The following is a 12686-nucleotide window of genomic DNA, read 5'->3' as shown; positions in this document are numbered from 1 at the left end:
TATAGCACAACAGTTAAAAGTATGGAGACTGGAGCCGACATCCTTGGTTTAAATCCCAGCTTCACCATGTCCTAGCTCTGACTTTAAGCATGTAACTTTATCTATGTGTGTCATGGCTAACCACTTGGTAAAATAACTGTAATAAAAGTACGCCATAGGTTTGTTGTGAGAATTCACAGAGAACAGTCCCTGGCACCTGGTCAATCAATGCTTGTAAATGGCAGCTAATACAAAAATCACAATTTAAAATGTTTACCCCAGTGAATCTTCAAAAGAATACATCTACTGAAGAAAATATATGATCCGGAAAACTTTTATTTATTCATCCAAGTTTCTCTCCGCAGCAATTGTGTGCAGTTAAGTGAAAACTTTTTTTCTTTCTGCATTTTCTAAATGCTAATTTTGTGAAGCAACACTAAAACCCAACAGTACTATTCTCTAAAAAAACATCAACCTTACAAAGCTACATATAGAGCTGACCTAAACCAGAAAGTAAAAAGTGCAAGAGGTAACAGAACTGGAAACTCTGACTCCCAAACCAGGAACACAATCCCTAGCTGCCACTGTCTTTAGTAAAAATCCATCTTGTGTGGGCAAAATACCTCATTATGGATGGGCACATTTGTTCTAGAGAATTTGTTTAATGTTATTGATGTTCTAGGCTCATCTCACTCAACAAAAACCAAATCAAAGAAGCAACTGTGCATTGGCGCATTGGCAAACTAAATGGAGTCACACTTATCTGCAGTCTTAATAAACAAAACTGAACTAAATGGTGTCACGCTTATCTGCAGTCTTTCTGAGCTGAAATTAACTTACTTAAGAATGACACTTCGAAAAACAACTGAAAAATCAACTTAATAATATCAGCTTACAAGAATCTTTAATTTGGGATTTGTAAACCTCATGAAAATATACAGAAAATCCTATCCGTGTGTATATGTGCATATTTCTAGGAAGATTATCCAATGGTTTCATCAGATCCTTCAAAGAGAGTGGAATCCCAAAAGGTTGAGAATCATTGCTCTTTACAGTCTACAAAATTTTCTTTCCGTTCTTATGCTATTAGTTTCAGAAAAGAACTTGCTTATATACAATTAAGGAATATAATTGTAAATCCACTCAAAATCTCACATTTCCTAAGTAAATTTAGATGTGTGTAACAGAAATTCACAACAAAAACACTTCAACTTATCCAAAAGTTCTTAAGAGTCTACGAAACTTTCCCAGAGCTGTAATTAAGGGACAATGAGAAACCAGGAGCACAGAACCACTCAGAAAAGGTAAGTAAACTTTAGCCAACTCTAGAACAATCGTTATGTACAGAAGACTTAAGACGGCATGAAACAAGGACGAGGCTCAAAATTATTGATTAAATAGAGTTACCGTTGCCCACAAAGACAATCAAATTTCAGTTTTCTGTGGTTAGAAAGACAGTTTAGGAGGAAGGATTTGTCACAGACCATCAATGCAACTTCAGAATGACCTAGGTAAAATTAGTTCCTTGCGCTCACGGAAAAGTTTATAATGTTCATAAGCCCAGGCAATATTTTGATTTATTTTACACCTGCCCCGTAATTTAACCTCGTATAATAGTAACTTATTAGCAAAAACATACAACACTCAATGATACTTCCTTCGAGGTACAGGCTGCGACCAGCGACTACTGCCCTTAAAATAATCCAATCCTGGTTAAATGACAACAATTAGTTAAAACCTACGAACCTTTAAATCTGGCAACAGTTCAAATAGCAACAAAAAATCCCAACCAAACTAAAGTCAACCAAAGTAATCCTGAGGTTTGTTTCCTTCCCTCGCCCTTGGGGACCGCACCTCTTTGTGCACAAGGATCTGAAGGTTTCCTAACCTCAGACGCCAGCTACGGGCGCCGGCAGGACACCCTGTCGCAAGCCTCAGGGGCGCCTCTGCTCAGCAGTGGAAACGTCGGCGGATGCGGACCGGGCGATCCCCGAAGCAGCCGTGACGCCAGGCGTTGACCCGCCGGGCCCGAAACGAAGACCCGGGCGCGCCTCCACCAGAGGCCGGGCCGCAGGCTGGCGGCGACCAGCGGAGACCGAGGCCGGGATACCAGCGTTGGCCCAGGCTCTCCCTGAAGGGCCCAGGGCCCTCAAAGAGGAAAGAAGGGGACAGGCGAACACACCTGGCGGGCACCCCCGGCGACCGGTTCCTACAGTAGCGCCGCTCTCGTCGGACTGTCCTAGCATTCGCCACCGCCCCTCCTCCTGCCCAGGGCCACCTCCACGTTCCGCTCCAACGTGGCAGCCGCAACCCCGCCCAGCCGGCTGTCCGACGCTTCCGGGAGCGACGCCTTGCCCCGCCCGCCCCGGCGCGCTGCCGGCCACGGCACTTCCGGGAGCAGTGGTGGAGGAGGGGGCTCGCTCCCGCGCCGCGCGCGCCCCCGTGAGGTTAAGGATCGGTTCTCGGCGGTGGCGTGCGGTGGCGGCCAGGACGACGCGAAAAAGAAAAATCCTGCTGGGTGTAGCTGCCTAGCGGAAGGGCCCCGGCCCGCAGGAACGCCACGTAGCACGGGTCCTGTGAAACGTCAGCAGCCCCCGCGACACTGCCAACGCGACCAGCCACCGAAAATCGGGCTGCAAGGGCCTTATTGCAGCAACTGTTAACTGTGACTGGGATCTTAAAATTGCTTACTTGGTTCTACGGTATTGCTTACTGAGACTTCTTTAAAACCAAACGGATGTTTATACCCAAAGGCTGTTGTGGACGTACTTGATTTGTTACTCTAAAGAGGCATACTGGGGTAAATAAGGTATTCCAGTTAGTATCCTGCGGTACTATTTGAGATGTTAGCATTTGCCTTCAGTCACTCTAACTATACTAGTTTCACCAGAGCCTGGCATCTAATTAGCGCGTTGCCTGGATGTTGTTTCTAGTTTACGGAGGAATTATTTCACAGCGAACAAAGTAAAGCCAGAGGAAAATCACTTGCTAAAGTACAGAACCTGTATAGTTCTCTTCCCATTACACCAGTCAAGGGTCTTTTCTAAACACCTTTACTGGAAGTAGTTTCTCTTTTTTGCACACACAAAGCAAGATATAGCAAACACTCTTACTTAAGACAGTAGGCACATTCGTACTCACTGTATTCCTTCCAACACCCTTTTAGCGTTTTATACTTCTGGTTCCGTTTAAAAAGCATTTATTTCTGTAGGGCTGAAGTAGACCTCAAGAGTCTTAGGATACAGTTGCTAATTTCTAGAATTCTAAAAAGCCTTCCATTTTTACTTACCGCTGCAAGGACTAGTCTACCTAAAAAGGTGTCAATAAAAATCCCTGACTTAAAAGTGGGACCATCATTTGAGTCAAGTGAAAAGAAACTGAATTCCCTACTGCCCCATTTCCCAAAGATCCCCCGCCCTGCTACCTGGAAGTGTGCAATGGTATGGAAAAGTATTCATAAGAACAACTTTCTCAAAACTCAGTGATGCAAGCAGTGGTTACATTCTTTGGTATACAATCGTACAGTTTAATTACATGTCCCTGTTGCATAAATCAAACTGCAAACCTCTCCACCCCGGAACCCCCTTTTGTAGGCCCTGTGAGCTAAGAATGGCAAAAGAAAAATGTTTCATGAGAAAATTTCACGAAATTTAAATTTTTGTGTCCACAAAGTTTTATTAGAACAGAGCCATGCTAAGTGGTTTATGTTATTGTCTATGGCTGTTTTTGGTGCTGGGCAAACTTTTATTTTATTTTATTTTATTTGTTATTAGTTTCTGCTTTGTAACAAAGTGAATCAGTCATACATATACATCTGTTCCCACATCCCTTCCCTCATGACAAGGGCAAACTTCAGTATTTGCTAGACTATATGGCCCGCAAAGTCTAAAATATTTACTATATGGCCCTTTACAGTAAAGTTTGCCAACCCCTATTCTATTAGACAGGATTTTGCCTATAAATGGATTAATGCTTGAAGTCCAAATGAGATATTTAGTATTATAAATTTTTATTTCAAAGCCTTGATGTAGTAGCATACAAAGAATGTGAAAAATGTCAATTATATATGGTTATAAGGCTAAAATATAGTGGTTTCTAAACTTGATGTATTTATATCTGATTGAATACAAAGACTCCTTGTTTTAAATGCAGGCAGTTCTGGCTTTGACTATGCAAGCTGAAACTCTGCAAAGTCTTAACCTATGGGATTAACAATCTATGATTATTCTGTAACCTTAAAATTTGCCAAAACATTAAAAACCCTCTTGGTGTTGGTTATAAATGTAATATAGTAAAATTAATATTTAAAACACTAGAATTTTAATTCTAGGGAATTCCAGGGAATTCCCTGGTGGTCCAGTGGTTAGGCTTGGCGTTTTCACTGCTGGAGCTCGTATTGAATCCCTGGTAGGGGAACTAAGGTCCAACAAGCCACCCAGCGCAGCCAAAAAAAAAAACAAAAAAAAACCCCAAAACCAAAAACCAAACAACCCCCCCCAAACAAAACCCCAAAACAAACCACTAGAAACACTGAAAATTATGTTTTATTTCTTTATAAAAAATGTATCAAGGGCTTCCCTGGTGGCGCAGTGGTTGAGAGTCCGCCTGCCGATGCAGGGGACATGGGTTCGTGCCCCGGTCCGGGAAGATCCCATGTGCTGCGGAGTGGCTGGGCCCGTGAGCCATGGCCGCTGAGCCTGCGCGTCCGGAGCCTGTGCTCCGCAACGGGAGAGGCCACAACAGTGAGAGGCCCGCGTAACGCAAAAAAAAAAAAAAAAAAAAAAAAAAAAAAAGTATCAAGTAGTTTGAAAAGTGCTTGCTTTCTTCACATTATATGACTTATAACATGGAGTGAGCATCTTATCTCTGCCTTGGCAAACCGTCATACTCCTTTCTAAGTTTGAATCAGCTTCCAAAATTTTATCCTTTGTGCTGTCAATGTCATGAAACATCTCTGAAAGTTCCTTCAATGTGAAGTTTTTCAACAGCATGACTTCTGAGACGTTCATCCTTTATGACTGCTTTACTCACGTAAAACTTTATATTCGCCTTCACTGCGTTCTGCCTCCTGCGTATCTAGAACTATTTCTTGAATGGCACCAGTGTCAACATTCCCAGGATATTCTTTATCTTCTAACTCCATTTACATCCCATCCAAATCCTGCAGTTTTTTGCATAGTACAGTCTCTCGCTACTGTGCAAAGCAAGGACTGCCTGTAATTCTTGGAATCTTGAGTGCAAATTTCACAGTAGCATCCTTATCTGAGCTTGTAGCTTCACCAGGTAGCTTAACATTAATCAATTCATGTTGACTTCTGAAACAAGGAAACCAGCCTTTACTGGCAGTAAATAGATGTCCTTGTAATTACCATTTTCCTTCAGTGCAGCAACTAACTTCAATGCCAAACTGACTGGGATTTGTTTTTGATTACAGTCCTCAATCCAAAGAAGTAAATGCTCCATTTCAACCATCAGCGGCTTTCTGTTCCTAGTACAATTTAAACGAAAAGATGTTGAAGCAACTTTACATTGTTTTTTTATTCATCAGACTTTTAAAATGTGGCTTGTACTGCAGCTTCATGTAGGCCTAGGTCTCATCCTATCTTTGCTTCGCTGTGGCCATTTTCAAATCTAACCACATCTAATTTCACTTCCAGTATTATCACTTTTCATTTCTTTGCTATTCTGTCCTATTTGTTGACCAATTCCCTCTTCTGATTTTCTATTTTTGCAAAATCTCACATGGGTTTATCCCTAGGAGACAAGGAGGCAACACAACTATATGCTTTACTATCTGTGTGTAACTAATAGATGTTCAGTGACCAATCACCAAGACTTTGAAAGAAGTGATGTAACTGTTACTGTTCATGATGCACATCTTTTCTTTGAATAATGATTTTGCAATAAAGAGCCAGTAGCAAAGTTTATGCAATAATTCAGTTAATACTGTGACAACTAAAATTTCAGCTGTGTTGTTGTGGGACAGGTGTTGTTTAACTACATCGTGAAAACTGATATTCACACATGGTGAAATGGTGCAAAGTAAGGACTACCTGTATCTAAAAAGAAAAACCTGTATTGGTAGTTAACAAAACAGTCAACTTTTAACCCAATTTAGTTAACTACTATCCAAGCCAAATCCTAGATCAAATAAAAACTTCAGTTTTTCTCAAAAGAATGTTACTTCCAAGACTCTGAATTACTCACTAGAGCTAAAAGAATGTTTGGAGGTAATATAGAATTCTTCAAATAAGGATTTGCAGACAGTCCAAACACATCCTTTTGTGAATTTAGGCCCCCTTCCCTCATTTCAATAATCTTTAGGTCTGAAAAAGAGTAAAGTTCTGGACAACCATACTGCTGTCCAGATTGTAAAACTTTACAATCATCACAAGGCACAAGGCACAAAATTTACTAGATAGCAGCCAGTACTATGTTTACTTCCGCAAAACAGTAGCATCCACCCAGTTAATGTTTAAATTTTGTTTTCGAATGCATTTATTTTGTAAATCTTTTCATTAAGGGCAATAAACAAAGTTTATATCAACTTTAAGAAATAGAAAGTTAACTTAAATCAACATGTATTCACAAAAATTTTCCTGCTTTATATTCCTCCAATTTGAAAAACACCCCAAGATTACACGCCTGATTAATGACAGATTAATCTGGTATTAGATTTGAGATTCTTAGCTTCTGACCACCAGCCTATCTGCTATTCTTGAACAAAGCTCAAGTTATAGGATGGTCATCCACTGGCACACCAAACAATTATGTACAGAATATCCAATAATTCAGCAAATTTAAATCCCAGAACATATGATCTCTAATTCAGGGCCTGAAAGAATTGTATTATTTTTAAGAAAAGATGACTGCCAAGGTTAAAAGTCCTACCCGCCACCCACCCAACTGCCTATGCTGAATCAAATCTATTGATTTGGAAAATTATATTATTTTTGAAATAGTATTTGTTACCTTTGAAAGCTGAAAAAATAAGGAAAAATTTTAATTGAATACGATATCCACATTATGCTCAATATATAATGAATACAGTACCCAATTTTTTGCTCAGATTGGATTTTTTGTCTTCTTTTGTCAAAACTGAAAAGTTTATAAACCTCTTACCTTCTATAAATCTTCGAATTCCTCATAAATCTGACAAATGGTGTTCTCTAAGAAAAACACCCTTCAATTTTATTCCTAAAATGAAAAACATTTATAGGCAAGTCAATGTACAAAAACCACATTTTATCTATAAGCCTCATGATTTTTTTTCATTATGTCCTCATCCACATACATTAATCACAACAAATCATGATGTGAACAGCAGTGGAAAAGTTTAATCATTGGACATTTATACTTTCTTCTTATTTTCAACTTAAGCTCTAGTCTTAAAGTTTTTATTGCTTAGCTTCTTTTAAAAAATACATAATAAATGCGCATTTCTATAGTTTTCAATTCTCTCACATAGAACAGATAAGACCTCCAATTTTACTATGATTGGAAAAAACCCATAACAAAGATAATTTCAAGCGTATCATTTACTACTTTGCACAGGTTACCTTATGCTAACTTGGAGGTGTCGTCTTCTCAACATAAAGCCTGATATGGGAAGGGTAACCATACCTTAATACATTCCCAAACTTGTTATGCCTTGCTTTATATGTAATGTTTTTGTTATCAGACAAGGTTTCCAATGATCAGAAGCACTAAAGCTTTAAAGGAAAAGGGGGAAAGTTGTCTCTGCTAACAAAGAACTTTTAAGCAGTAATAATGGGAAAAGACTCAAAAGATTAGAAATCTCAGGAACTAATTAGAATTCTGCCAATTTGGAACATTCTGACTTCTTGACGAGGTCTATGTTTTGCTCATTAAGAGGGACAGAGACCATGGCGGTGGGGGTGGGGGGAAGTAGCAGAAAGAAAAGAAAGTATACTCACCCTATTGGATAAAAATCAAGCTTTGGGGGAAAAGGGCAAACTGCTCTAAGTCTGCTGTTGCATATTTGTATCTTTACTCCATCCTATGTCAAATATTTGTGTAATTGCCTCTAAGTAACTGGACTACATTCCTTGAAAAACTCTAAACAGAAATTTCAACTCTTCCAAGTCAATCTGAACCCCAAGCAGAATAACAGAGGAAGGGGACACACAATTTCTATCTATAGTCTAGTGCCACCAGCTTCTCTAACTGCCTCCAAATAGGAGGAATTGGGAGAGGGGAAATGGGTCCGAGAAAAACAATATTTAATCAAGGCAGAAGATTCTGACTATAAACTGAACTTTCTTATAAACTCCTTAGAAACTTTCCAAAATGAATGTAGCACCACTTAAGTAGTTTATATATACATAGGCGAGAAAGAAACCATGCACCGTAGCAAAGAGAGCACTTATTTGGATCATGTGCTCTCATACTTCTAATTATCTGACTTGAGGGTCAAATATTAAATCTTTTGATTAATAAACTGAAACAGTTTTTTCAAAAAAGTATTTAACTAAAGTGTGGTAGTCAACCTCCAAGATGGTCTCCAATGATCCTACACCTCTTGGCAGTCACACCTTTGTAGAGTGCCCACCTATACCATACCAGGACCAACAGAATAGGGTCCTGTTGGTGTTTTGTCACTTTCAAGACTATTGAAAGACAACCTTCTATCTTGGCTTTTCTCTCTTGGACCAATGTCCGAAAGCCAGCTATCATGCAGTAAGGACACTCAGGCAGCCCATGGAGAAGTTCACATGGTGAAGAAGAACTGCAGCCTTTAGCCAACAGCCATCAGGGAACACAGGCTTGCCAACCGAGACAGTTTGGAAGCTGCTGTCTCTCTTCTACCTCCTCTCCCCAATGTTCCGTAAGTGTTTGTTGCTTTAAACTGCCAAATATTGAGTAATTTGTTACACAGCAATAAACAACTAACACAGAAGGTCACAATCCATATCCAAAAACTAAAACGCACAACTTATAAATTACCTGAAAAGGTCTAAAATTCTTGGGAAAGGATCAGGTTCAGAATTGTCTTTATATTTAATCACCAATAATTTCAAGACCCCAAGGCTTTCTGAAGCAGCTTTCTGAAAAGCCCCCAGAGAACTAAAAGGATGAAAAATTTAGCAAGAATATGTCAGTCACTAGAAATACATTTTATTATATCAGGATGACAAATAAATGTAAAACTAGCTAAAAATCTGACAAAAAGGTAGGTATTCAATAAGGATGATACCAGTCCTAGAAGGCAAAAAAGTCTATTTACTTTCATAGGGTTGTTGAGAGAAATAAGAGTTTAAAACAAAAACAAAAAACTGTGTGTATGTGTGTATAGTACACTTAGTACAATGTCTTACATGTAACCACTCAATAAGCATTAGCTGTTACTATTTTTTCCCCCAAGTAACCAATTAATGAGATTCTATACCATAAAACAGAAAATTAGATTTCACTCAAGCCTTTATAAACCCATTTTTTACTTGGACAATCCTCCCCTTCCAATTCACTGCTTTCGTTCCAGGAATACTTAATACATTAAAAAAAGAAAGATATATTACCTCCCCTGCATATTTCTAGTAATTATCTTCCAAGACCCAGGAATCTTTTTCCAACATCTCCAAGAATATAATTCCTGAAAAGAGATATTTTATTTTAAATTATTTTCTGCACTGGTCAATGCTTTTGACAAATAACATCTTTAATACAGCTGACATATCCTCATTTACACATGCAGTAATCACAACAATTCATTATGTGAACAGCAGTGAAAAGGTTTAATCATTGGATATGAAGTTATCAAAGGAAGCAAAGATGTAATCAAATGATTAAATTGAGAACTTCAATGTCACCAGTAAAACAATAAAAAATAGCAACAAAAAGCATGTAAAACTTATAAGAAAATGTAAAAATACATAAATACAACTCAAAATCAATGATTCACTTATAAGGGACTGCATACTTCCCTATCCAAAAGTACACTAAGAATACCAAGAGCAGCGACCCCTTGTGGCTTCTGTAAAGTAAGTGGGTTATTTTCATTTAGCAGGTCTACGGTTAAGTAAATCAGTTCTGCAACATAGCAGTTTTCTGTAATTCATCTGTAATTAATAATTAGAAGAATATTGTCAGAATAATGTGGGAGCCACATTATCAGGAAACAATGCAGCAGAAACACATGCATCTATTTGTGCTCCAGGGATTGAAAACACAAATTCACCTTAGACATTGTCTCTGCACTCAAGGAGCATCCTCTAGCAAGTTTCTTACAAACTTTGAGTCCTTAAAAAAGGGCAACGGCCATAATGATACCACTTCACACCCATGAGAATGTGGAGAAACTGGAACCCTCGCCCATCACTCGTGGGAATGTAAAATGGTACAGCCATTTTCTAAAAAGTCTGGCATTTCATCAAAAGGTTAAACATAAGAGTTAGCATATGACCCAGCAATTCCACCCTTAGGCATATACTCAAGAGGAATGAAAACACATGCCCTGACACAAACTCATACACTACTGTTCATGGCAGCATTATCTGTAACAGCCCCCAAAGGGAAACAACCTGGACACATAAAATGTGGTATATATTCATACAATGGCATATTTTTTGGCAATAAAAAGAAATGAAGTACTGGTATTACAACATAAATAAACCTTAAAAATATTCCAAGTGAAAGAAGCCAGTCACAAAAGACTAATTTCTGATTCCATTTATATGAAATATCCAGAATAGGCAAATCTACACAGACGAAGATTAGTGGTTTCCAGGGACTGGGGGAGGGAAAATGTAAGGAGTGACTGCTAATGAAAAGGGAGTCTCATTTTGGGGTGATGAAAATGTTCTAAAATTGATTGTGGTGATGGTGGCACAACTCACGATACACTAAAACCCATCGAATTGTGCACTTTAAATGGGTTAATTGTATGGCATATGCATTATATCTCAATAAAACTCTTGCCAAAATAAATAAGGCAACCAATTTTTAATTGAAAACTTATTTATTTCTATTTACCCTTATTCAGGTCTTAGTTGGTTGAGTGCTAGAAAAGCTTCTAATAGTCTAACCAACTGACAGTGATTTAATTCCAGGTCTTACCCTTTGCACATTTTTTTTTTTTTTTTTTTGTGGTACGCGGGCCTCTCACTGTTGCGGCCTCTCCCGTTGCAGAGCACAGGCTCCGGACGCGCAAGCCCAGCGGCCATGGCTCACGGGCCCAGCCGCTCCGCGGCATGTGGGATCCTCCCGGACCGGGGCACGAACCCGTGTCCCCTGCATCGGCAGGTGGACTCTCCATCACTGCGCCACCAGGGAAGCCCCCTTTGCACATCTTACAGCCAAGTTACGTACATCCCCCATGGACCAATTTCCCCCCATTCATGTACTATCCTTAGACCTTGTGATTTTTAACAAAACTACATAAGCAAAAGCTATGTTAATTTCATTCAAATAAGATATAAGCATATTATAATGGAAAGCAATCGTGAATAAGTAATACCTTGAGATGAATCTTTTTGGCTAGAGTCTGGACAAAGTAAACAAAAAGGGAAAAAGAACAATCTTGCTTGGAAACGTTGGACTCATTCTTGCCATCTGGAGATAGAAATAAAAAAGTTAGGAACATTTCTGTTTCCTAAAACAGGCCTCCACAGTTAAGCAGGAAAGATGGCACATAATATACTAAGGACCTCTTCAAAGATACAAAATAAAAACTATGTCCTACCTTGGCCCCATTTTGTTTCCTCTATGAAAACTTAAATCTCATACTGTAAACATAAAGAGCTGAACGAAAACATCGTTCTAAGATGTTCTCACCCTGAAAGCTATCCAGGATGCCCCACACCCCAACCAAAACCATTTCATTGGCCGTCTCTCCTGCCCCTCCTAGCACTGCTATTGATGAGTCCGAACTAGACCGTGCGCTTACCCCCAAACCCTGAGGACCTTCTTACCTTATTCCCTTCTTAATTCCCCCATTGCGGCAAAGGATCTTGCAGTAAAGAGTCAGTTGAATTGAAAGTCGACTTATCTTGGTATTACATTCTCCTTCAAGCTCCTCTGAGGTCACATACCTAGTCAACCATACCAATAGCTACTACATTATCTCCGCATCAGAGAACTACAAAATAAAATGCAAGGGGCTTCCCTGGTGGCACAGTGGTTAAGAACCCACCTGCCAATACAGGAGACATGGGTTTGAGCCCTGGTCCGGGAAGATCCCACATGCCCTGGAGCAGCTAAGCCCGTGCGCCACAGCTACTGAAGCCCACGCACCTAGAGCCCGCGCTCTGCAAGGAAGAGTAGCCCCCCACTCTCTGCAACTAGAGATAGCCTGCGCGCAGCAACGAAGACCCAATGCAGCCAAAAATAAATAAATTTATAAAAAAATAAAATACAAGGAAATGACATGCCTCTCAGTAAATCATTTATTTGGGGCCCAATTTTGTCTTCAATATTTCTAGGGCGCTGCGTTTACCCCTCTCCCTCCTATCCCTCCCGTCACATCCTCCTGTCACTTTCAGAGCTCGCACCTGGAGACCCATCGGCATGCCACTGGATTCGCCTCAAGTTTGGTCCTGCCTCTTCCCTTCGCATTCTCTCGCTGGGACTCACAAGAAGCGCGATGGCACTGGATTTAACCAGAGAGCATGGACGAAAAGGAGCCCACGCCAGCTAAATCCACTAACCACCCTCCAATAAGCGGGGAGGGGCGGCCCAATGCGCGTCTT

The 12686-nt window shown here is 39.8% G+C and overlaps 1 protein-coding gene and 1 long non-coding RNA gene across 21 annotated transcripts in view; both read right to left on the bottom strand.

The window, feature by feature from the left end:
- The window catches only part of SEC31A (SEC31 homolog A, COPII coat complex component), a 63882-nt gene extending 61607 nt beyond the window's left edge, over window positions 1–2275 (bottom strand). For 15 of the 19 annotated variants that reach the window (XM_082606078.1, XM_082606093.1, XM_082606094.1 and 12 more), the window contains exon 1: window positions 2162–2275. The gene's annotated coding sequence lies outside the window, so the exon portion shown is untranslated. Of the gene's footprint in view, window positions 1–1833; window positions 2127–2161 lie in introns of those variants that run through there. The other 4 variants (XM_082606089.1, XM_082606090.1, XM_082606091.1 and 1 more) reach the window with 4 other exon arrangements.
- A 2219-nt stretch (window positions 2276–4494) lies between these two features.
- Window positions 4495–12636, bottom strand: LOC309808787. Of its 2 annotated transcripts, none has more exons than XR_014294788.1 (6): window positions 12489–12636; window positions 11910–12076; window positions 11456–11550; window positions 9519–9592; window positions 7102–7176; window positions 4495–5467 (listed from the first exon to the last, which is right to left on the bottom strand). It is a non-coding gene; the product is annotated as an uncharacterized lncRNA (long non-coding RNA). The 2 variants fall into 2 exon arrangements; XR_014294789.1 differs by having other exon boundaries at window positions 11910–12029.
- Window positions 12637–12686: the final 50 nt, after the last annotated feature.

This window comes from Mesoplodon mirus (assembly GCF_964341445.2).
Source record: "Mesoplodon mirus genome assembly, chromosome: 2".
Lineage (NCBI taxonomy): Eukaryota > Metazoa > Chordata > Mammalia > Artiodactyla > Ziphiidae > Mesoplodon > Mesoplodon mirus.
This window is presented reverse-complemented; position numbering and strand designations above follow the sequence as displayed.